The sequence below is a fragment of the Chelonia mydas genome, chromosome 5 (genome assembly GCF_015237465.2).
Source record: "Chelonia mydas isolate rCheMyd1 chromosome 5, rCheMyd1.pri.v2, whole genome shotgun sequence".
In the NCBI taxonomy this organism is placed as follows: domain Eukaryota; kingdom Metazoa; phylum Chordata; order Testudines; family Cheloniidae; genus Chelonia; species Chelonia mydas.
Window position 1 is genome coordinate 53,045,851 of NC_051245.2, and position 24,632 is coordinate 53,070,482.

The 24,632-nt window shown below is 41.3% G+C and overlaps 1 long non-coding RNA gene across 1 annotated transcript in view; it reads left to right on the plus strand.

The window, feature by feature from the left end:
• Nucleotides 1–15,572, plus strand: part of LOC122465858 — a 35,091-nt gene extending 19,519 nt beyond the window's left edge. The window contains exon 3 of the long non-coding RNA XR_006290971.1: nucleotides 15,303–15,572. This is a non-coding gene — a long non-coding RNA (uncharacterized LOC122465858). The remainder of the gene's footprint in view (nucleotides 1–15,302) is intronic.
• The last annotated feature ends 9,060 nt before the right edge of the window (nucleotides 15,573–24,632 follow it).

A 24,632-nucleotide genomic window follows, 5' to 3' on the forward strand; every position in this document is an offset into this window, starting at 1 on the left:
GAATCAAGAAAAGGATCGTCTGCAGCAGAATGGCCTTTGCCTACATTGTGGTAGACAAGGCCATTTGGCTACTGAGTGTCCCCTTAAATCCAGGCCCTCTGCAAATCCAGGAAGGCATTTCAAGGCATTCTGGCTCAATGCAACCATGGAACTGAGTCCTACACACAAGCCCCCACTTCTTCCAAGGTGTATCTTTGCAGCCGTGAACAGTCACCCTCCCCATATTCAGGTCTTGCTCCTCCTCTGCATCCCAACTGCATCTCAGGTGAGCTGCACCCAGCTTGTGGAGTCTGGTTCTTCTAGTAATTTTATGAATGTAGGGTCACCAAAGCTAACCAATTGCAATGTGGAAGAAGCTCACTCAAGACCTAGTGGAGTTGATTGATGGTAGCATGCTGTTCTAGGGACTAGTCTCCCTTGAAAACACACTGCTCCAGGTCAAAATAGAAGACCATGAGGAAACTCTGCCATTTAATGTAATAAACTCGCTACGGTTCTCATTCATACAGTATTCCCTGGCTCTCAGTGCAAATATCTCTTGGAAGACACAAGGGAGATGATTTGAGTTGAGCTACTGCTGACAACTGTGGTTGGCTGACTCAGGTTCCCAGAAAATGAGAAGAGGCATGGTAAAGGTCACTGCCATCGGTGATCAGCAGCTTCAAGGGAGGCAATGGCTCGTTAATCCCTGAAAGATTTTGGTGATGTATTTGACAAAAGAAACGCTGACATCTTATCCCCGTATAGACCCTGTGACCACACCACAGGCCTCTAGCCAGGGGCCAAAATTCAATTCAGATGGATTTATTCTTTATCAGATATAGAATTCCAGGCTTTAAGAGAATAACTTGACAAGAATTTGCAAACAATTTCATTTGTCCATCCATATCTGCTGGAGCCCTGATTTTTTTCATTAAAGAGAAAAGTGGTTCCTTGTATCTTTTTGTAGACTGTCACTATGCACGGAACAACATCACTACAGAAAACAATAACCCTAGCCTTTGACAATGGGCTGTTAGACAGGGTCAGTTCCGCTAAGGCATTCACCAATTCAGTCTTACAATCTTGCTTGCAATAGGGAGGGAGACGAATGGAAAACCATATTTTGCACCTGTTATGGCCATTTTGAGTACACAGTTGTGCATTTCTGTCTCTCTCCACTGCTCCTGCCATGCCCCAGCACGTTGCCAGTGATATTCTTAGGGATGTTTTAGACCAGTGTGTGGTAATCTAGCTGGTTGACATCCTCAGCTTCTCAGAAAATCAACTCCTCAAGACCAGCACATCTGCCTAGTATTAAAACACCTCCAAGCAAATGTCCTGTATGGAAAACCCAAAAAGAGTGAGTTTGACCACCATTTTGTCAAATTCTTAGTTATGTCATTTTCCCTGACAGGATAGATAAGTTACCTGGGTTTTCTCATCTTTTATTGGCAAAAAGAAAAGGAGTACTTGTGGCACCTTAGAGACTAACCAATTTATTTGAGCATAACCTTTTGTGAGCTACAGCTCACTTCATCGGATGCATACTGTGAAAAGTATAGAAGATCTTTTTATACACACAAAGCATGAAAAAATGGGTGTTTACCACTACAAAAGGTTTTCTCTCCCCCCCACCCCACTCTCCTGCTGGTAATAGCTTATCTAAAGTGATCACTCTCCTTACAATGTGTATGATCAAGGTGGGCCATTTCCAGCACAAATCTGGGGTTTAACAAGAACGTCTGGGGGGGGGGGGTAGGAAAAAACAAGGGGAAATAGGTTACCTTGCATAATGACTTAGCCACTCCCAGTCTCTATTCAAGCCTAAGTTAATTGTATCCAATTTACAAATGAATTCCAATTCTTGTTAAACCCTGGATTTGTGCTGGAAATGGCCCACCTTGATTATCATACACATTGTAAGAAGAGTGATCACTTTAGATAAGCTATTACCAACAGGAGAGTGGGTCTGTGTGTGGGGGGGGGGAGGGGGGAGAAAACCTGGATTTGTGCTGGAAATGGCCCAATCTGATTAGCATACACATTGTAAGGAGAGTGATCACTTTAGATAAGCTATTACCAGCAGGAGAGTGGGGTGGGCGGAGAGAAAACCTTTTGTAGTGGTAAACACCCATTTTTTCATGCTTTGTGTGTATAAAAAGATCTTCTATACTTTCCACAGTATGCATCCGATGAAGTGAGCTGTAGGTCACGAAAGCTTATGCTCAAATAAATTGGTTAGTCTCTAAGGTGCCACAAGTACTCCTTTTCTTTTTGCGAATACAGACTAACACGGCTGTTACTCTGAAACCTGTCATCTTTTATTGGAAACTCTTCAAAAGTGGTGACCCCAATTACCCAGATTCTGCAGAAGAATACCAGAATCCCAGTCCACTTCTGATCAATATAAGGAAGCATTTAAACAGTGCCCATCTGGGCTGGCAATACCCTTTTTTGTCAAAGCAGATGCCTCTGATTATATGATCAGAGCAGTTTTGTCTCCATGGCAAGGGCCCCAGGGTTTGTTCCATCCTAATGCATTTTATTCTCGGAAACTGATGCCCATGCAACAAAACTATGAAATCGGTGACAAAGAACTGCTAGCCATCAAGGCCACTTTTCAGAAATGTTGACATCAATGGGAAGGCATACTTTTCCCAGTCCAAGTGTATAAGGATCACAAGAATCTAGAGTCCTTCTCTTTCCCTCCCCCTCCCCCACCCAGGTTTGACTTCACCCCGATTTATAGCCCAGTACCAGGAATGATAAGCCTCACACTTAGTCCCAGAGGAGTGAGTACCAGGACAAAGAAGATGGGACTCCAGGACCTGTCAGTCTTGAAACCCTGTCATTTCACTAACCTAGTGGTGAACAACTTGCTGTCTCTCAAGAAGTCCCTCCTACCCCTTGATCCATTTACAGCAAAACTTATGCCAGCTGGTACAGACTTAGCCCCATCTTGAAATTCTCACTCAAGAATGAGATCCTCCTGTTTAAAGATGGACTCTCTGTCCCTGACAGTCAACCAGACTTAGCCATACTCTAAGTGAGAGTTCACCCCTGACTGGCCATTTCAGTCACTGGAAAACGTTGAAGCTGGTCTCAAAATTTCAAGTAGTCAAAACAGAATTTGTTCATATAGAGTCCTACATAAACTCCTGTGACCCGTGTGCTCAAACAAAGACTGCCCATATGAAACCCCTGGGCACTTGGATGACCAGAGTTGAGATGGAATTGGTAGTGGAAAAAATTTCCATGGTCTTTAACAGTGACCTTCTCAATTCCAAGGGCCACAAGAATGTGCTAGTCATTGTCAACCTAATTACAAAAATGTTCCATTTGTGCCATGTCTTCAAATTCCCCCAGTGGAGGTAACAGCCCAACTGTTTTTCAACCATGTACTCAAACTCCACAGTCTACCATGTAATGCTACCTCTGATTTAAGGATTGCATTTCATTTCACATTTCTGGTGAGAGTTGTTAAAGCTCTGGAATGTGGATTTGCATGTCTTCTCAGCTTATCACCCCTACACTAACAGATTGACGGAAGGAGAGAACCACATTCTTGAGCAATACCACTGTTACTTTATCAATTACCAGCAGAATAACTGGGTTTTCCCCCTCCCTTTTGCCAAATTCATGTACAACAACTCTGACCACAGATCAACAGTCCTTTTTTAAGATAACTACAGACTCTACTCCTGATTTCACCTATCCATGCCACAAGTCTCCTAAGAACCCACAGTCTCCAGCCTGGTTGAACACCTTCACTTTGTCCAGGAGGAGTTGAAAGACCACCTGGAATTGACCAACAGGGATAATAAATGCTACTCCAATCTCTGTTGGCAGGGAAGTCCTCACATCACTATTTGAGATAAACTATGGCTTTCCAAGCAGCACCTTTGATCTACCCAACGTTACGAATGCTGGATTAGCAATACCTGGACCCATTTTGGGTCATCCAGCAGATCAACATTGTAGCCTTGAAATTCCAACTGCCCAGGACAATGAAAATACAATCAGTATTCCATGTTTCCTTGATGGAAAAAAGCAAATTAATGAGTTTAGCCACCACTGCCATCCATCCCATTCCAGGTGAAGCAGATCTTAGAATCCAAAGTATGTGAAGGAAAACTCATTTATCTTGTCAAGTGGGAGGATTATGGTCTAACTGATCACTTGGTGGAGCCAGATGCACCCGCTCTACTTTGAGTATTCCATCAGTCACATCCCGATAAACCAGGTCTGAGGACTTGTCGAAGGCATCTTTTTTCAGGGGTGGGGGTGTCACAGAGTGTCTCTCTCATTACTCAGTGTACTGCACTCCCTGTCTTGTTTCTCAAACTCTTAACCGCATACACACACCAGCTTGTTACCCTTTCACCATGTCTGTATTCTTCATGTTCATGGTATAACAGAATGCATAGAAGGCTTATAGAAGGAAGAGACTTCCATACAACCTTCTCTCCTCAACCCAGGGTCACCCTCTGTGCTTCCTCTGTTCCTGTTTCTCCCACTGATATCCTCTCAGTTACAGAGCCAATTGCATCATTAGCCCAACAGTTGCCACCCAAGTGTCAGTAATTCCCAACAGAGACTAATTAATTGGCTTCAGTGAAGCCTGCACTGTTCCCAGTCCTGCAGCATCCCTAGTGACCAGGGTTCTACTAATAGTGCCCTGTCACTGGGGGGTACTGTTATGAATAGTCTGAGCCTGATGAGTCATTTGAGGTAATTCCTATGAGGCCTACGGGTTTAGTCAGTTTGCAAGCAAGGGTCTAACTAGGCAATCTGAGGCATGTATATGGGGTCATAATGAAACAGCTACTCCAGTCTGCTCAGTGTGGCTACCTTGTTGCAGATGCTCCCTGTTATTTGGTAGTTCTGACAGACTGCCTTTAATGAGGTCTACAAACCCCATACTGAGCTTAGGCAGGAGGGGGTGAGGAGCCTCTCCTGTCTGCAGGCAAGCAGCTCAGCCACACCCACATGCAACTGCCAATCCTGGAGGCGGGCACTCACAGTTACACCCAATGGAGGAAATAAGGCCTAATATCAAGAAGGGAGTACAGAGGAGGAGGCAGAAAGGTCCAGGACAGTGTAGGGGCAACAGACATGTTCCAGGCTGTCTCATTAACCACAACTAAGCGACTGAGGCACACTTCCAGACTCCGTCAAAGTTCAGCATCAAAGAACCACCCTTACCAGGAGCAAACTAAGAGGGTCCCAGCGGGGCAGCAATGATCCTCCATGGGACCCAGAATCTGTGACAACATGGTACCAGAAGTTGGGCTTGTGTGCATTGGACCCTCTCTGCAGAAAAGGGAAGCTAGGAGAAAAATAAAACCTCCTCTTTTCTTTTCCTTCTATGTACACCAGAGAACTATGGAAGTGAATCAGCTCCTTCGATAGCTGGCAGACTAACGAGAGGGTAACCACGGCTTCACACTGGTCCCCAGCCCAGTGGGCAGTCTGTCTCACCCCACTCCTCATCAGAGAAGCCAGTGTAGCATATCGGGGACTGGATGACACGGCAGCCATATTAGACATGTTAGGTCTAGATGAAGAGTCCTATCATCAATGTTTCTGCCATGCACAACCTCAAGCAGTTGCCCAGAGGCTGAAGGACTGCTGCTGGTGATAGTTAAAACCAGAATCTCAAACAGAGCCCCAGGGAGCTGAACTCATAGTCCTAGAACAGTTCATACATATTCTTCCACCTACTGATTGAGACCAGCTTTGCAGACACTGTCTGGTAAACCTTGCTGAGGCTACCTGCCTCATAGAGGACTATTTTCAGAGTAGCAGCCGTGTTAGTCTGTGTCCGCAAAAAGAAAAGGAGTACTTGTGGAACCTTAGAGACGAACAAATTTATTTCAGCATAAGCTTTCATGAGCTACAGCTCACTTCATTGGATGCGTTCAGTGGAAAATACAGTGGGGAGATTTATATACACAGAGAACATGAAACAATGGGTGTTACCATACATACTGTAACGAGAGTGATCAGGTAAGTTGAGCTATTACCAGCAGGAGAGCCGGGGGGGGGGGGGAGGGGGGGAACCTTTTGAAGTGATCATCAAGGTGGGCCATTTCCAGCAGTAGACAAGAACGTCTGAGAAATAGTGGCTGGGGGTGGGGGGGAATAAACATGGGGAAATAGTTTTACTTTGTGTAATGACCCATCCACTCCCAGTCTCTATTCAAGTCTAAGTTAATTGTATCCAGTTTGCAAATTAATTCCAATTCAGCAGTCTCTCGTTGGAGTCTGTTTTTGAAGTTTTTTTGTTGAAGAATTGCCCCTTTTAGGTCTGTAATCAAGTGACCAAAGAGATTGAAGTGTTCTCCAACTGGTTTTTGAATGTTATAATTCTTGATGTCTGATTTGTGTCCATTTATTCTTTTACATAGAGACTGTCCAGTTTGGCCAATGTACATGGCAGAAGGGCATTGCTGGCACATGATGGCATATATCACATTGGTAGATGTGCAGGTGAACGAGCCTCTGATAGTGTGGCTGATGTGATTAGGCCCTATGATGGTGTCCCCTGAATAGATATGTGGACACAGTTGGCAACGGGCTTTGTTGCAAAGATAGGTTCCTGGGTTAATGGTTCTGTTGTGTGGTGTGTGGTTGCTGGTGAGTATTTGCTTCAGGTTGGGGGGCTGTCTGTAAGTAAGGACTGGCCTGTCTCCCAAGATCTGTGAGAGTGATGGGTCGTCCTTCAGGATAGGTTGTAGATCCTTGATGATGCGCTGGAGAGGTTTTAGTTGGGGGCTGAAGGTGATGGCTCGTGGCATTCTGTTATTTTCTTTGTTCGGCCTGTCCTGTAGTAGGTGACTTCTGGGTACTCTTCTGGCTCTGTCAATCTGTTTCTTCACTTCAGCAGGTGGGTATTATAGTTGTAAGAACCCTTGATAGAGATCTTGTAGGTGTTTGTCTCTGTCTGAGAGATTGGAGCAAATGTGGTTGTATCGTAGAGCTTGGCTGTAGAGAATGGATCGTGTGGTGTGGTCTGGATGAAAGCTGGAGGCATGTAGGTAGGCATAGCGGTCAGTAGGTTTCCGGTAGAGGTGGTGTTTATACGACCATTGCTTATTAGCACCGTAGTGTCCAGGAATTGGATCTCTTGTGTGGACTGGTCCAGGCTGAGGTTGATGGTGGGATGGAAATTGTTGAAATCATGGTGTAATTCCTCAAGGGCTTCTTTTCCATGGGTCCAGATGATGACGATGTCATCAATGTAGCGCAAGTAGAGTAGGGGCATTAGGGGACGAGAGCTGAGGAAGCGTTGTTCTAAGTCAGCCATAAAAATGTTGGCATGCTGTGGGGCCATGCGGGTACCCATAGCAGTGCCACTAATTTGAAGGTATACATTGTCCCCAAATGTGAAATAGATGGGTGAAGACAAAGTCACAAAGTTCAGCCACAAGGTTTGCTGTGACATTATCGGGGATAGTGTTCCTGACGGCTTGTAGTCCATCTTTGTGTGAAATGTTGGTGTAGAGGGCTTCTATATCCATAGTGGCTAGGATGGTGTTTTCAGGAAGATCACTGATGGATTGTAGTTTCCTCAGGAAGTCAGTGGTGTCTCGAAGATAGCTGGGAGTGCTGGTAGCATAGGGCCTGAGGAGGGAGTCTACATAGCCAGACAATCTGGCTGTCAAGGTGCCAATGCCTGAGATGATGGGGCGTCCAGGATATCCAGGTTTATGGATGACTGGTCAAGCCATTTGTGGGCCCTCTATGGAAGCCTTTAAGGGGCCTTCTATGCCACATATTTTCTAACAAACCTTAGAACTACACTTGCAGAATAAAGTATTACTCGATGTAAGTAGACTCATTAAAATCAGTGTGTCTACTTGGGACAGTAAGGCCCTAAGAAAAAATACATCAATCCATGTATGTCCCATCATCTTAACCCTTCCCTCCCCAACACAGTTAATTCTTATCCCCTGTATTTCTTCCTTTTCCAAAACTTTGTTCAGCTTCCTCTTTGATTGATGAACAATATTTACTTCCGTTGCTAACTCCAGCACTTTTTTCCCATCACATTAATTCAAGGAATAAGGAGCATCTAGGAACATCAGGAATATTATTAATTAAAGGATCTTTCTGCCTAGCTCCTAAACAATTTTAGTAAAGGTATTCTGAGATCTGAATAAAATAGAGGGGGGGCAGGGAGGGAAACCTAATTACTGTCTCACTTTTTTCTGGGTAATTTGGTACATGTAGTCAGCTCACATTTGTATACAGAAGGATGGATTAAAGCATGTTTATTGGATCATTGAAACATAGGCGTATGGTCAGATGGGTCGCAGCTGGAACTGTGCAGTAGAGACAGAATAACAGTGATAGTGCAATAAATAGTTAATGGGTTGGGATATTTTATTGGTACCAGAATCACTGATTCAGGAGTGGGAATGCAGTAAGAACATGCAGGTGGAAGCAAACTCAGCAGGATTCCCAAGTTAAATAGGATTTCAAGTTTATTTGGTGCAACCAAAATAACATTAATGAGATATGACTCTGGTCACGTTCCCTTCATACAGTTTAAAAGTTCAAGCAAAACAAAATGAAAACACTATAAACAGAAAACATCTCATATGTCTCCAGAGCCCATTGTTCTAGCTTCCAATCACTAAATCCTTGTTCATATCCCTGCAAGAAACTCATCCCATTTGTATATCTCTGAGCTTAGCAAGGCCCAGTCATCCTGGATTACCTCAGGTGCAGTTAGGAAGCTGGTATTTAATCCAAAAAAATCTCATCACCACATTTTAGTTGAGTAGGGCCTCTTCTTAGGTGTTATTAGTTATGGGGGATACCCATAGCTCCAAGCCCACTTCACAGGGCAGTAAAAGATAGCTACATCCCATTATAAGGAAGGAATAAGATAAGGATCTATCTTGGCATCTTAGAAGGTAGAAATAGGGTCTCGGATAGGGAATGACAAAGGAAAAAATTGTTTTTGGAGGGCTCAGATTGTGGCAAAGGATTTGGGGGTATAAGAATTTGGTGGATCTGGACCAAATAGCACCCAGATGGATTATTAGCATTATCATTGTATATCAGTGGTAGTCTGTGTAGGAATGTTTATTTTATTAAGACACAAAAGTAGAAATGTCATGCCCAATACTGTGGTTCAGTATATTAAAGATAATAAGACTAATTAGCTAAAGCTATGCTATTCATTCATCTCTGTGTTCAAGCTCTATAAATTATTGTCCATTTAAAAATGGAATGGATGTTTTCAACCTTTCTGCTTGCTTGTGTTCTCTGCAATACATTATTCTGACATTAAGAGCCACAGTGACATCATATAACCACCAGTCATATGTAATGAATATTAGGCCTTGAAATACAGCTTAATTTGTCTATGCTGTGCTGCTGATAAAAAGGCTTCAAAGGACTGATCCCAACCTACTCATGAAGGGCATCATATTGTATTAAAATGTCAAGTTTCTTATTTTTCATTTTGTACAGTAAAGGAATTAGACATAGCAATTGTTCCCTCTGGGCTCATTGGTTTAAGAATTAATACCAGCAATAAACATAATGGTATTTCACAGGCATTACTATAATTTGTTTTTATGATCACTTCTATTGCCATTTTATAAAAAATAAAAAATATTAGTTTTTACAGAAGAGTTCAGATAATTCATTCTGTTTTCAATAATCATTACAGATGGAGAAACAAAGCTCCATGTATCATAATGATAATAATAATTAGCTCTTCTACAGTTGTTTTCATCCATAGATTTCAAAGTGCTTTTTAAAGGATCATTGTTGCCATTTTCCAGGTAGGGAAACTGAGCCACAGAAAGGGGGAAGTGAGTTACCCAGGATAACCTGGTAGGCTGGTGGTCAGCCCAGGGATAGAATCCATTAGGCTCCACTGCCTTCAAGCAGGAAGGGTGCAGAAAGGTCTCACGTTAGATTGGATATGTGAGCAAATGAACTAAACTCCCCATGATTCTCTGTACATAAAATCCACAGGATACTTTGTGCATGAACCAAAATGTTTTTATCCAAAATTCTAGGGATTCTGTACTTTGGTTAAATTTAGCATGTGATCAAATTGTGAAATGTATATAATATTTTACCCTGTTGGCACCTGGGGAATGTGTCCAGATGTCCAGGAAGGGACCACTTGCAATTGGTAATGAATACATGTTATTGCAAATGCGTTTGATGGTCAACGAGATAACAACCCACTGAGATGTTTTAGCTCGTTAGGAATTAGTTATTGTGCTTTTTCTCTAATAAGGATATGGTTGCAGATATCTTTAGCGTATTGATTAGAGATGCTGAAGCAGAGTTCCTGGGAGTGAGTTAGAAATGAATAGAATTGCTTCTCCAGTCTTCAAATCATTTTGGTAAATCATAGCCTTCCTTTCTCTATTGTGTTATGTTAATCTTTCACTAACAATCTTTGATTGATTAATTAATTGCAAGTGAGCATGATAATTTGACCTATAAAAGCAACAAACCTAAAAAATATTTGGAATATATGTCTTGCTGGAACTTCATACTTCCCTTTACTTTGATACCGTTGCCTTATTTGGTGTGATTTTTGTACATGTGCTCAGAGCTTTTTGTATGTAAGTGCATTTTTATCGGTTGAAAAACAAAGTACTCAAAAGTCCAATTCAGGAAAGCAATTATGTGATTAACTACCATTGACTGCAATACATAAAGTTAAGCATGGGCATAAGTGAGCAAATTTTTTCGATCGGAGGCGTAACAAAGTTTGCTGTGTAGACATAGATAACATTCCTACTGAAATGTTGTGTCAGAATTTAATTGGAAAACTATAAAATCCTAGCATTCTTCAAATTTTTCTTCAATTATTCTGTTCTATAATGTCGGCACAGTTTTGTAAATATCACACAACAACTGATATGTCTAACTAAGAAGTAACTAGATGAGTCTGATTCTGCAAACTTTTTATTCCAGCTACTCAAGCAAGCAAAGATTATTCACTTGAGGCAGAGTTTGAAGGCTTGGGTCCTTACAAGCATAATTTGTTTGTAATTTAGTTTAGTTCTATACAGCTACAACTGAACATATTTTTTTTCCTTTAGCCAAATATGTTATATACTAATGAGTGAACTTCAAAAAGTGCAGTTAGTTCAGTTTAGATTAAGTGTCTAAAAGTTCAGATACTGATCCAATGATCTTCCTAATGATGAGATTTCATTCCATCCATGCTGAGAGTCTCTGGATTAAGTTTAGAAGTGTGAGCAAAAAGGGTGATGTCGTGGTGGGAGTCTGCTATAGACCACCGGACTAGGGAGATGAGGTGGACGAGGCTTTCTTCCAGCAACTAACAGAAGTTACTAGATCACAGGCCCTGGTAATCATGGGGGACTTCAATCATCCTGATATCTGCTGGGAGAGCAATACAGCGGTGCACAGACAATCCAGGAAGTTTTTGGAAAGTGTAGGGGACAATTTCCTGGTGCAAGTTCTGGAGGAACCAACTAGGGGCAGAACTCTTCTTGACCTGCTGCTCACAAACCGGGAAGAATTCGTGGGGGAAGCAAAAGTGGATGGGAACCTGGGAGGCAGTGACCATGAGATGGTCGAGTTCAGGATCCTGACACGAGGAAGAAAGGAGAGCAGCAGAATATGGACCCTGGACTTCAGAAAGGCAGACTTTGACTCCCTCAGGGAACTGATGGGCAGGATTCCCTGGGAGAATAACATGAGGGAGAAAGGAGTCCAGGAGAGCGGGCTGTATTTTAAAGAATCCTTATTGAGGTTGCAGGAACAAACCATCCTGATGTGTAGAAAGAATAGTAAATATGGCAGGCTACCAGCTTGGCTTAACAGTGAAATCCTTGCTGATCTTAAACACAAAAAAGAATGGACAAATGACCAGGGAGGAGTATAAAAATATTGCTAAGGCATGCAGGAGTGAAATCAGGAAGGCCAAATCACACCTGGAGTTGCAGCTAGCAATAGATGTTAAGAGTAACAAGAAGGGTTTCTTCAGGTATGTTAGCAACAAGAAGAAGGTCAAGGAAAGTGTGGGCCCCTTACTGAATGAGGGAGGCAACCTAGTGACAGAGGATGTGGAAAAAGCTAAAGTACTCAATCCTTTTTTTGCCTCTGTCTTCACGAACAAGATCAGCTCCCAGACTACTGCACTGGGCAGTACAGCATAGGGAGGAGGTGACCAGCCCTCTGTGGAAAAAGAAGTGGTTCGGGACTATTTAGAAAAGCTGGAAGTGCAGAAGTCCATGGGGCCGGATGCGTTGCATCCGAGAGTGCTAAAGGAGTTGGCAGATGTGATTGCGGAGCCATTGGCCATTATCTTTGAAAACTCTATGGAACTTTTATCTTAAATTCAGTGTACAGAATACATCCTGAGAGGTGAGGGTGCTTAGCATCTTCAAGGAAATGGTTATCACCTTACAGATGTCACCTCTCCATAACAGCATCTGCCATTCTACAATTCTGAGGGATACTGTAGGTTCAGTCGCAGATACTTTCCTAGCCTGCCTACCTTCAAATTGTTCACTGACACAATTTGTTTCTTGTCATATGTGGATCTTCTATGTAAGACCATTTTATTAGTTTCAGAAAAGGGCTGTTTGGCTTATGCTACAATATAATTTCTGAAGGTACTCTCTGCTGGAGGCAGCAGTATTTCATCAATGAATAATGCCTGTATTGTCCCTTGAAGCATGGAACTCATGGGACTTGGATGTAATGCCTGTAATAGAACTTTTACTGAGGCTATTGGACACAAATCCTGTAGTTTTCTCTGGCTTTGTAGCTCCCAGACTAATTTAACAGAGCTTAAGTTGGTGAGTGAAATCTATTTGGTCTCCATAAGCACCCTTGGAAGGGTCCATTGACCAAAATATGGGTAGGATTTTGAAATGTGCTCAAAAGTTGCTTAACTGTTCTTCCATTGTAGTCCATGGCCGAACGCTTTTGAAAATGCCAACCTACAATGCCCAAACCTACCACTTTCCAATGCAATATGCTCCAAAGCAGAATTCTTAATGCTAGCCTAATATCTTTAGTATTTCTCAGCTCTGAACTATAAATGATCAAGTAGCCTACACCAAAATACCAATTTACCAAAAGTTGTAGGTGAAAAAAAGGTTCAGAACTTTTTTAATTTTGGTTTTACAATCTCTCTGAACTTTATCATTGTTATTGTTAATAATGAATAGAAAGCCAGTGCAACATAAACAAGTTATGATGCCAGTGTTTTTATTAAAAAAAAAACTGATTATACCAACACCATTTCAAAATAAGATTTGAAGAATTGAAGAAAATCATTTGTTGCTATACATGGTAAAATTATGAAATAATTCATGGTACAGCAATATAGCCTTTTTACAGTCAAGTTATTTTGTTTTATTAACTGGAAAATAGCTTTATAAAATCAAAACCAACTATTTTAGTTGGAAATGCTAACATATGGTTAGGTATTAAATGCTGAAGAACTCTGACATTTGCTGAGAGGTAAGTAATCAGAAGCACAGATAGTGCAGGTTCCTCTAAAGGAAAAACAAAATAAGTTTACCTATCCAGTTATTTTTAGGGATGTTAAGTCTGTTCAGTTGTCCTATGTGTCCTTGTGAAAATATGGTGCTCAGAATTTTCAGTACAATATATATCAAGGACAAGTGATAACTCTTGCTAATACATTCACACATCTTAGCCATCTAAGGCACGTATCCTGCAATTGACTTTGCATAGGTATCCCCAGTATCTGGGTGAGCTCTTCATATTTCCCAGCAACTGGTTTCTGAATGAGGAAGGAAGCATCTTATGGGAAAGGAAGCAAACTGTGGCCTTAAACTTTCCCTTCCCACCACATATTTTACTCTCCTGTTCACTTATTTGCCACGTTTGGAGGAAGCAAGCCAACCTTCACTGGCCTTCTGAAGATGGTAGCTGGAGAAGGTCAGCATAATCAGGAAAATGAGTGGCACACCTGTTTTCTTCATTCTTTGCCAGGAACCCCAGGACTGAACTGCTGCTGCTGCTGGACTGGGCTTTACTGGTATCTAGGCCTGAAATATCCCAGACTGTACCACACAACCACCATGTTTAATTCTCGTGCTATTACTGAATAGTTGCTTAGCACATGAAGATCCTGACCAGGGGCCCTGGGAGCAGGATGGAACAAGCCTGTATCTTTCAGTGCCCCAAAGTAGCAAAAGGCTTCTGCTGTAATATAGTTGGAGAGAGAGTGACTACTGGCTCTCAAATAACATGGGAAAGGAAAATATACGTATATGTCAGGTTGACAACTGTCATCTCTTGTTAGATCCCTGTGGGGACTGGTGGGTTGTTTTTTGTTTTTGTTAGTTTCGTTTATTACTAACAAGCAAAAAAACAAGAAGAATTAAGTGTTGATCTTGGCTTATTTCTTGTAAGTGTCAAAGCAAAAGACTGTGTCTTGGTCCGTTTTGTATAGGTATCAGGGGAAAGTGGTCCAGTGAACCATCTCAGAAAGCATGGCACAGAAAAAAAATGAACTGGTTGTGGAAGAAGTAGTTGAAGGGGGGCATGAAGACTGATGCCATTGGCAGGACTGACAGCAAGTCCAAGAAGCTTAAACTTGTGGTAAAGAAGGGGGAGCCAGTGCAGGGGTTCTAAAAGTGGCACAATGTGGTTAAGAAAGAGGATAACATTAGCTGCATTTTACATATAGATTAAAGGAAGACCAGTGTGAGTGTCACAGAAACCAGAAAGCAAGAGGTCACATTAATCAAGATAGGAGATGATGAGGGCAAAGTGAGAGTTTTAGCAAGGTGGACAAAAAGGAGATGATCACATATTAGAAATGCTGTGGAGAAAGAAACAGTAGGATTTGACATTAGATTGTCTGGGATGGGGGAAAAGGGAGGAAGGAATCAAATATGGTCTCTGGACTATGACCTGAGTGACCATTAGGATGGGGTGTTAACTGTGCCAAGAGAAAGCGGGAAATGGAGAGAGGTTTGGAGGAAAGATCAGTTCTGTTTTGGCTGTGCAACATTTGAGTCACTCAGAAGGAGAAATCACAGGGACAGGCTGAGGTGCGGATTTGCGGGGATGGAGACAGGACAGGGGTGGCACTGTAGAACTGCAAATCAGCTACACAGGGAGAGCAGCTGAACTCATCTAAGTGGATGATGTCATTGAGTATTGACTATGATAAGAACTGTACCAGTAGAGACTGGCAGGATCACATTTTCAGTGAAACACCAGGGTTCATTATGGCTTGATACAATAAATACCAAATTTAATTCACACTGAAAGCATGTCCAGACCAAACTCATCGAGTTTTGTTCTTATTTACATAGACTGTTCCGTGAAAAGGAAATCAAGAAGGATCTTTGAACAGAAAGTGGATTATTTATGTTCTGTTGTCATGCAACAAATATTCACCCTGTAAAGTGTATACACACAGTCCATTTGGAAAATGATGCTAACCATCTATGAAGGGCAAACACCTCTGTGACTTAGAATAACTTCTACAAAAAAGAGTATTCCTTGTCATAGTAGAAAAGAGTGGTTTGATGCTACTATGATTGCACATGTATTCTACCAAATGTAATAAAGGTTCATATAGTAAATCTGGGCTTCCTTGTGGTAAGATTATAACCCTGATTCCCATGCAAAATCAAGTTTATTTGAACATGTTTTGTATCACAACAATTATTTGAATTCAACAATGTGCTTTATGCCACCTTGGTGATACTGTGTAATTGGGTGCACTCCATCCTCATCCTCTAATACTCCAGAAACCTTTGCCTCTCCAGTCAGTGGCAACTTTGGTGATAGGAGTATGAAAAACATTACTCGTTTGCAGTATAAGCTCACACAGCAAAGTATTTATAGTTGCTGGCCCTTGGGACATTTCCCCAAGAATCTGGGAGGAACAGAGATCTCCCTTCCTTGGGATCTCAGGACATACTGGATTCAGGTAGGCCTAGTCCTCCCCCCTCACTTCCTTCCTGTCTTTTTATACCCCTCAGCTGATGGCTAATTGGTTCCTCAACCATCACAGCCAGATCAGCTAATTAGCTGCATATTCCCACTCATCCTTTTCTAAGGCAACGGATTTGTGCCCAAGTGATCAGAATGCTGGCTCACTTGTTACCTTTTAGCACTGTTCATGCTTATGCTTTTGTTTCCTGCCCCAACATCAAGTAGAGGTACCTCTTACTACCTGTGGAGCGTGAGGAAACCTAGTGGGCCAGCCTGTATTCCACCTTGATTCCACGGCCCGCCGGGGATATCAGCTGATGGCTTCTTCATGGAGCTGTGAGCACGAGCATGTACCTGGCGCAGTTTACCCCTCTCCCCGACACCTGCCCCTTCTGTGACATGAGAAAGACCCTGGCACACATTTATCTCAAGTTTGCCATGTTGAAGCCCCTTTTCTAGCACCTTCATAACGTTCTCTTAAGATTATGGCTGCACTTTTCCCCACACCTCCTAATTTATGCACACCCTTTCCATGCCCCATGAAGTCATGAGACCTCATCAACCTCTTCTGGTATTCACCAAAGTGGCCATCTATAAAACCAGGAGGAGGATGCTGGACAGGGAAGTACTCTGCGACTGTGGGGCCTGTTTCCATTTCTCCCTCCAATCACACGTTTGGGCAGAGTTCCTCTGGGCAGCATCCACCAGCTCCCTAAACACCTTTGAGGAGCAATGGGTGCTGTCCAGGGTTCTCTGCTTGGTGTCCCCTCTGGATCCCTAATTTTGACCCTGTAATCCTCACACTTTTTCCCATTTTATCATTTGTTGTCCTCCAAATTTATTTGAATCCTTGGTTTAGTAACTCCTCCCCTTCGCCTGGGAGAGGGGTCTTCAGAGATGGGTGGGCTTGTGCCCGCCCACCCCCAGAATGCAATAGGTGTTAGCTTCTAGCATTCTATCACATACTGTCTTTACCTTTAAATAGGTCCAAGTGAGAAAGACATAGTGTAATTTTTTAATGTATTTTAGGAAACAGAAAATGAAAAAATATTCTTAGTTAGCTTTAAACTTTGCTCATTTATTCCAACACAGTCTGCTGCTTGACTAAATTAAGCATAATACTCTACAGAAATGTTCCAATCTACCACGTAATTACTTACTTAATATAACATACAATGAATGTATTCTTAATTAGTTTGCATCAAAAAACAGTCTTCTGGAATATATTACTATCCTAACAAAAGTGAAGGGCACCATATATTCAAAAAATCTGACATAGTTTGTGTGAAATAGTTTTGTAGGTTATAAGCAAACCTTTAAATTATAAAAGCACAAATACTCTCCATTCACATTCTCTCACGTGGTAGCATAAATAGTTTAGCTTTATTCCTGTTGCTAGGATTGGAATCCACTAAACTTTACTTTATTAAAATTCCCTTCTGCATGTACATTTAAAAATTAAGTTGTCTTTTATTAGCATTTTCTTCTTTAAACTGCCTACATGATTCAGTCTAATGCACAAAATGGAGGAGTCTTAAATTAAGTCCAGAGGATTAGCACTTCTGAGTTAGAGCAAAGGCAATTTTAGCCTAGCTTATTCTTCATATCCGCTCAATTAACCTTGTAGAGCTTTAGAACAAAAGTCAGCATGATGAGTGTCATTTAAATTGAACAAATGCCATCTATCTATCAAGGTATTGACTTACATCAACCACTCCAAGCCAAGACCTGGATTTGAAATGAAGTGGACAAACTACGAGGCAATAGGAGTTAATTTTTTGGCATTTCAGAAACCTTATGTTACAGATTACATGACGCTTGGCATTTGATAAGTACTTCCCACTCATCTGCAGAGGCAATAACACTTTATAGACTGAATATCATTTGCAAAAATAAGTATTTTATATTTGACTGTGCCCTCGTTTGCTGGAGATAGACACCTTCGTTTAGTGAAGGATGTCACCAACAGTTCCTAACTGAACAGAATGTCGCTGTCATTACATTCAGGGCATTCATTTGTACAGATTGGGAAAAATGATACCATTAAAGCATGGCACTGTAATTAACTTTCCATTCAAAATTCTAGCTTTCCAAGAGACTTTCCCTATATATCATTGCTGTTTAAACCAAATAAAGGACTTAACACAAATTAACTGAATACTTTCAGTTTTCCAGATGCCACAATATGTTGCTCCAGCTATGCATGCAAAAACTATTTGCCTGGCTTGGTTGCCATCTGATCGCACTTACAGAGGAGACTGAATATACCAAGCATTTTGTTTCGGGTTGTTAAATATATATACAATCAGATCATGAGATGCTGGCTCCACTGAAGTCAAGAGTAAAACTCCAGTTGACTTCAACGGGGCCAGGATTTCAGCCTTTCCTTCCCCTTCACAAGCTTCACTCCATTTTGAGAAGGGGGACCCTAATCCATAAACTGCCTCAGAGTCCTCCTTTCAAGCCCTTTCTTCTGGGGTACCAAGGAGGAATGGAAATGCCCCGCATTCACAGTATTGCTGAAGATATAGGCATGTTCTGATTGTTCACTGCAGAATAAGAAGATGGGGTGAATGTTTGATTTTGTTGCTAATAGTGTATGATGTAAAAATGAGGTAGCATTTTCTACAGGTTAACAGACCTCATTTGGAGTCAGGAGACTGGGGTTCTAATCCCACTTCCAACTCTGGCTTTCTCTATGAGTTTGGGCAAGTCATTTAAGTCTAAATCTTTAAGTATTAACTAATTCTATGGTCCATTCTATGTGCCTTAGATTGGGCCCCCAGATTAAGCACCATAAATCAGCTCTTACTTTTAAAATTTAGACAGCTTGCCCATGTCTGTTTCCCCATCTGTATAATGAAGATAATACCATACCTTCCCAGGTATGGTGATCCAAACAAGTTCAAATCCTTGAATTAAAATATTCTACAAATTATGTTGCACTGATATTTTTTCCTGCCCCACTTCAGAATGCAGTCTTTCTTCCCTTTAAAAAAAAAGTTTATTTGAATTTGATTCTCATCTGAGTTCCAGGTGGCAGTGATAACACTAACCGTTACAGTGAAGACAATTTTTTCTATTTCACAACAGTTCCTCTTGATCTGCCTCATTCCTGACCTATGCAGTGTTGTTGTGGCTGTGCTGGCCCCAGGATATTAGCGAGACAAGTTGGATGAGATAATCTTTTGTTGGACAAGCTTGTTTCACTTACCAACAGAAGTTGGTGCAATAAAAGATAGTACCATATCCTCCTTGTCTCTCATTCCTGACCTGTAATACTAGATTTGCAAAACTGCTGTAATAATATGTTACCTCAGGTACAGACTCTTGTTGGTCACCATTACATATGAAGATATTTTATCCATCCATCAACAGCAACAAAAACACTGGCCCTGGGGCAATTAAATGAATAGAAAACGCTAGTCTAGGTTAACTATTTTTCATGTACCTTTACAGAGAGATTTCATTATTTGAATCTGAACTAAGGACGAAACAACATCAAGTTTCAGAGTGAAATCTTGCAAAAAGTTTCAAAGCTTATCCAGAGCTTATCGAAATTTCTTTAGTCTGGGAATTGAACTGTATCATCCATTTACAAAAATATTCTTTATTGATGATTCCAGTATTTCATGATTTGGATCTGGTGGAAATAAAGCCACTATTGTCAGCTTCAAGGGGTTGAAAAATCATGAGACAGACCCACCTCAAAAGCCGGAGAATGGCCCAAACAATCATAAGATTTTTAAAAGATTAGATTATATTGTGGGGTTTTGGACTGTCTTTTGATTTTTGAACTCCCCACACCATCCTCAGTGTGTGTGAGGGACAATTAGCATTGCCTGCTTTCCCATATGTATTGGGAAAGGTGATTTTGGCCCCCTGCTGTAGGAGCTCTAACCCCCCAACAACTGCCCATCACCTGACTGGCAATTAATTCTGCCTTTAACCTCAAAATCAATTTTGTCCTCTAATCCCAGTATTAGATCAACCCTGTCACCCCTCCCCCACCACAGTTTTTCCTGGTTCTTCACTTTCCCTCTCCCAGGCCTAGTGGGGGAGGTCCCCTCTCCCTCTTTCAGGTTGCGGGTGGGAGAGCCCTAGGGGATCTTCACTCCCCCCACTGCCCTTTCTCTGGCCAGGTGTTGTAGGTGAAAATTGGGGAGGAGCAGAGGCGCAATCCTAACCTGGTTGCTCACCGTAGGGTAGGGGGGCATAAGAGGGCAAAGCTACTCTGAGCTTCTAGGCTCTATAGCTACCATCTCCTCTCCTGTGAGAATGAGTTTGGGTTGCTGAGGGTGGAGGTGTGGGGAAAGAGCTCTTCCTGTATCAATTGGGTTAGTTGCTCAGTCACAGGAGAAGTCAAGCTAGTTAGGCAGTCAATAAGAGGGATTTCCCTTTACTAGAGGTCTGAAGTGTCTCACATCATAGTGAGACTTGCTCCAGCCCCTTATAAAATCCTGCCAGTCACAAAAACGTGGCGAGTTGGCAATACTGTAAACCGTCTTAAGTAAGAATAGCTCCTTTCAGTATTTTCACTTCCAATCGCAGATGAAATTAGTAAATATAGAAACTGATTTTAACTTTCCACATTTCAAAAAAAGATTAGAATAGATAGTGAGGGAGGAAAGTTTGGGCTAGTGTTTAACTTATGTGAAGGTTTGCAAGTCTCCAGTCCTAAACAGATCAACAGATTTATAGATCAAGTGTACTTGGAATAATTGGAGTTCAGCTGGATAGTGATAACATGGATACAAAATTTATCATTAATAATATAGATAGCTTTCATCAAGTCCTCCTTGGTTCTCCAGCTTGAAATGATCACTTGTAATAACCATGCCTTTTATTCTGAAAGAAGCATCAATATAATAATGAATATTCATTTTATGATGATGTTTTGACATGAGAACTACTTACATAAAAGCAAACAAGCATGTTTTGTGATTGCCTTATTAACAAAGGAACTGTTGTAAGTGTCTGAGGTACCTCTTTGTGTTTCCTTCATATTTGAAAATATTTGCAAATGTTAGCCCCTTCTTCTCAGAAGCAGCAAAGAAATAACTGAAGGGTGTTTCTGTTAACATGAAGTTCTTAGTTTGTTTAAGCAGGTAACTAATGGTTAGAAAAGAAGCACTTATTTACAGTAGCAAATTAAGGAGGTTCACTTTTGTCAGAACATATCTAAGAAAGCATTAAAAAGTGGGAGGTAACATCTAAATCATAAGTAATAGGTCACAAGAGAAATACTCCCCATCATCAATGCTTTTGTTTTTAAGACTATATGGCTCCTAATTTTATTTTCTTCCAACCAATTTGTGTTCCGACATGCTTATTTTCAGACGCTGTGCTTCAGCATCGGCACTATACCCAGCCTTGGTAAAAACTTCACAAGTGTTCCTACCTATTATCAGACTTCTTTATCGTAACTAACTTAAACTCACACTGAAACAGCAATAATGACAAAAAACCAAGAAAACTATGTAAACGGTCTGAGAAACATTACAGTCAGGTAAATCTGAACACAGCAGACGGATACCTGGCAGTGGATGGTAGAGACAAATTATGATATTCAGTGCATGGAACTGGTATGTAAACATTCCCATGAACCCAGTTTATGAGATTTATACTAATTTACTAATTAATTTGGTATGATTGATAACTTTAAGCTGTCTCTAAAATGAGCACTACCAACATGTTTCCTTGTGTGTTCATTTTTTCAGTTATATTTTTGAAGAAAATTTTTATCTCTTCAAACTAGGGCTTCAAATATTGTAGGCACTGCACTAAAATGGAGACACCCCTGGGAGAACTGTAAGCTATTGGTTAAACAAGATTCATAACTTTAACCTGAGGCAAAGAGTGAGAGTGTTCAAAACAGTAAGTTCCAAGTTTTATAGGAGCAACTGAAGTTGAACCTGATAAGCAGCTTATTACTGATGAGAACAGGAGATTGGAACATTCTCCAGAGATGCAGCCAGCTGTTCGCTTAAGATTCAGACTCTACAAATGAGCCTCTCAATGCTTATTAGCTTTAGCAGGTGAGCTTGCTGTCTTCTACCCATTATGCTCACCTTTCAAGCTAGAAAAACAAGTCATTCAGACTTTACTCTTGAAACGAAGAGTCTAAAAATTTGTGCCTTCAAGCCTTTGGGGAAATTTATACTCCTGCCAAGGTGGGAGCAAACATAACCGCTGAGACTACTGTAAAAACTAACATGGGAATATGGGATTTGGCCTCATTCGGAATAGGATATTTTTATTTTACTTTTCAGTATGGGTCCCTGCATTGGCTGAATGCCACAGAATGAAAGAGACAAGAAAAGGGAGTTATGTGCAATTAGATTACCAAAAGGGCTTTCTTCTTAAAAATAAAAGACAATAAGGGTCAAATTTTCAGAAGTGGCTGTTAATTCTGTGGTCACTGATTTGCTTGCCCTGGGCATTTTCACTCCTAACTTCCAGATCTGCTCACATGCACATATGGGGTTTGTGCTTCTGACTGGTTGTCTGCACAGAGGGTAATTTGGAGCAAGCTGGAAATTTGGCCCCTGAGAAAGAGGAAAGGACTTTGAACAGTCTACAGAAAGCAGAATAATGAAAATGAGATGAAAAAAATGATTCAGGCATCTAATGGTAAACACTAAGGACTTTCTAATCCATGAATAAGATGAATTATGTAATACAGTAGTTGTGATTTTATTACAAAATTAAATCAAAAGTAATACTGTAAAATTTTCAATTAAGATTTAAAATGCAAAGTTAGAACCCCCATGGACAACAGAAGGCCATTGGGTATGTAAAACTCTCTCTTGGTATTTATTATTCCATTGTTTCCCCAGCAAAATCTCACTCCCAGCCCTCCCTTCCCCTGTAATGTTAAGGTCATAACCTTGGCATAAGTAAGTCTCTTCCTTCTAATGTCTTACTGTAGACCCTCATTCTCTTACAAAGGCAAACCCATAAAATGAAGAATGCTTTGTCCCTGACGGTAAGCTTCCAGTGTAGTTCAGAATGGGGATGATTGATCAAACAGATACAAACTGCTGTGCTAAATATGCCTATATTGACGTATCAGTTGTGCAAAAAAAAGTCCACAAAGCAATAGCTTTACTTAACACAAGTTAGACCAGGACTAATTGGAGTGTCACACTATGGGATTCCCCTTTAAGTGAGTTGGCTTAGCCCCACCTATGACTAATTAGTGCCTCCCAGTTGAGCTGATCAAGGGCAGGGATCAGGTGATATCACCTGATCCATGGATAAAAGATCAACATGGCACTCAGTTAGGGACAGACAGTCCTGTAGGGAAGAGTTAGGATCCTGCAGATGACCCTGAGTCAGGGGAAGAGGCCTGGCAATGCTGGGGAAGAGCAGAAGCCTAAAGAGATTTGAGAACAGTTGCATTTTGAAAATACTGTTGAGCCCAGTAAGGGTCTGAACAACCTGTATACTTGGGAGAAGATTTAATTTAAGTTGATATTTGAACTACGATAAAACAGCCCCTCAGAAGGGTGGTGTTTGGGTTACTGAAGAATGCATGCAAGATCTCTGGACTCTGTATCCAGTATATTTAAACCAAGTAAATGTAATCAAGAGGAATGAATCTTAGTCAAAGTTAAATATAAAGAAAAGCATTTTCATAACAGCCTTTTGAAAAACTGTCTGGGTCAAGATAGCTGAGAGGAAAGAAACAGGAGTTTGCTCGCAGGCGCCAAACAGATTTCTGAAAGGACAATGCATGGAAAATTATTACTAAAACACAGATGCTGTTTTCCATCTCGCTCTCAGCCTTGAGAGACTCATCTCTGAAAAGCTTTTGTGAGATACATAAGTACTAATAACCTGGAGTTATTTTTATATGTATTTAAGTTATGCTAAAGATGCCCCCCCTGCCCCGCTTTCAGCTTAACTAAATATCCAGATTAAAATATAACCCAGATAATGCACGGAGACCCTCACTTCTTCTGTAAAGCTATGGGAGACGGGGTGATGTCAGTCACCTCCAGGGCATCATTCTTCTAATTTTTTTCTCAGCTGCATGGCTGTCTCCTTGTGGATCTGTGAGTCAAATCAAGGGAGGTGATGGCAAATGGATGGGTCAGAAGGGAGGAGGTGAGTTGATAGCAGGACTGGGAGGTGCAAGTGATTATACAAATTGTGGTTATTATTTAGAAATGATAATATGGGTACAAGTTACATTACCTTATCTGTGGCCCCCAACTCCCCTTTTAAGGTGGATTCTGGGGCCAGCAGTGACCATGGGAACCAGAGTGATCAAGATCTCAAAGATAATAGAGTCTTCCATGGTGATGACCCCATATTTAAGATCTTGGGGACCTGTGGTTTTGGATGTAGGTCCTTCTCCCCCTGTTCATTCTAGAGAGAGGTACAAGTCTTGCATCCCTGAATCCCTTCTCCATTGATAGAATGATTAGAGAAAACTTTTGCAAGGAGATCCTGAGAGTTTTCAACCTTAACTCACCACACTCAAGTTCCTTTCCACAGAGATTTCTACACGTGGGGATACTCTATGCCAGCGTTAGCCTTTTTTCATTCAATATTAAAACAGTTGTTCCTACATACACCACTTTCTGGATAGATACACAGAACTGGAAGGGGGGGTTGTTTTTCCTTTTTAGGATTTTCTGGTAATATAGGTCAATCATCAAAAATATCAGATACTTTCTACCACTGGTTTCACA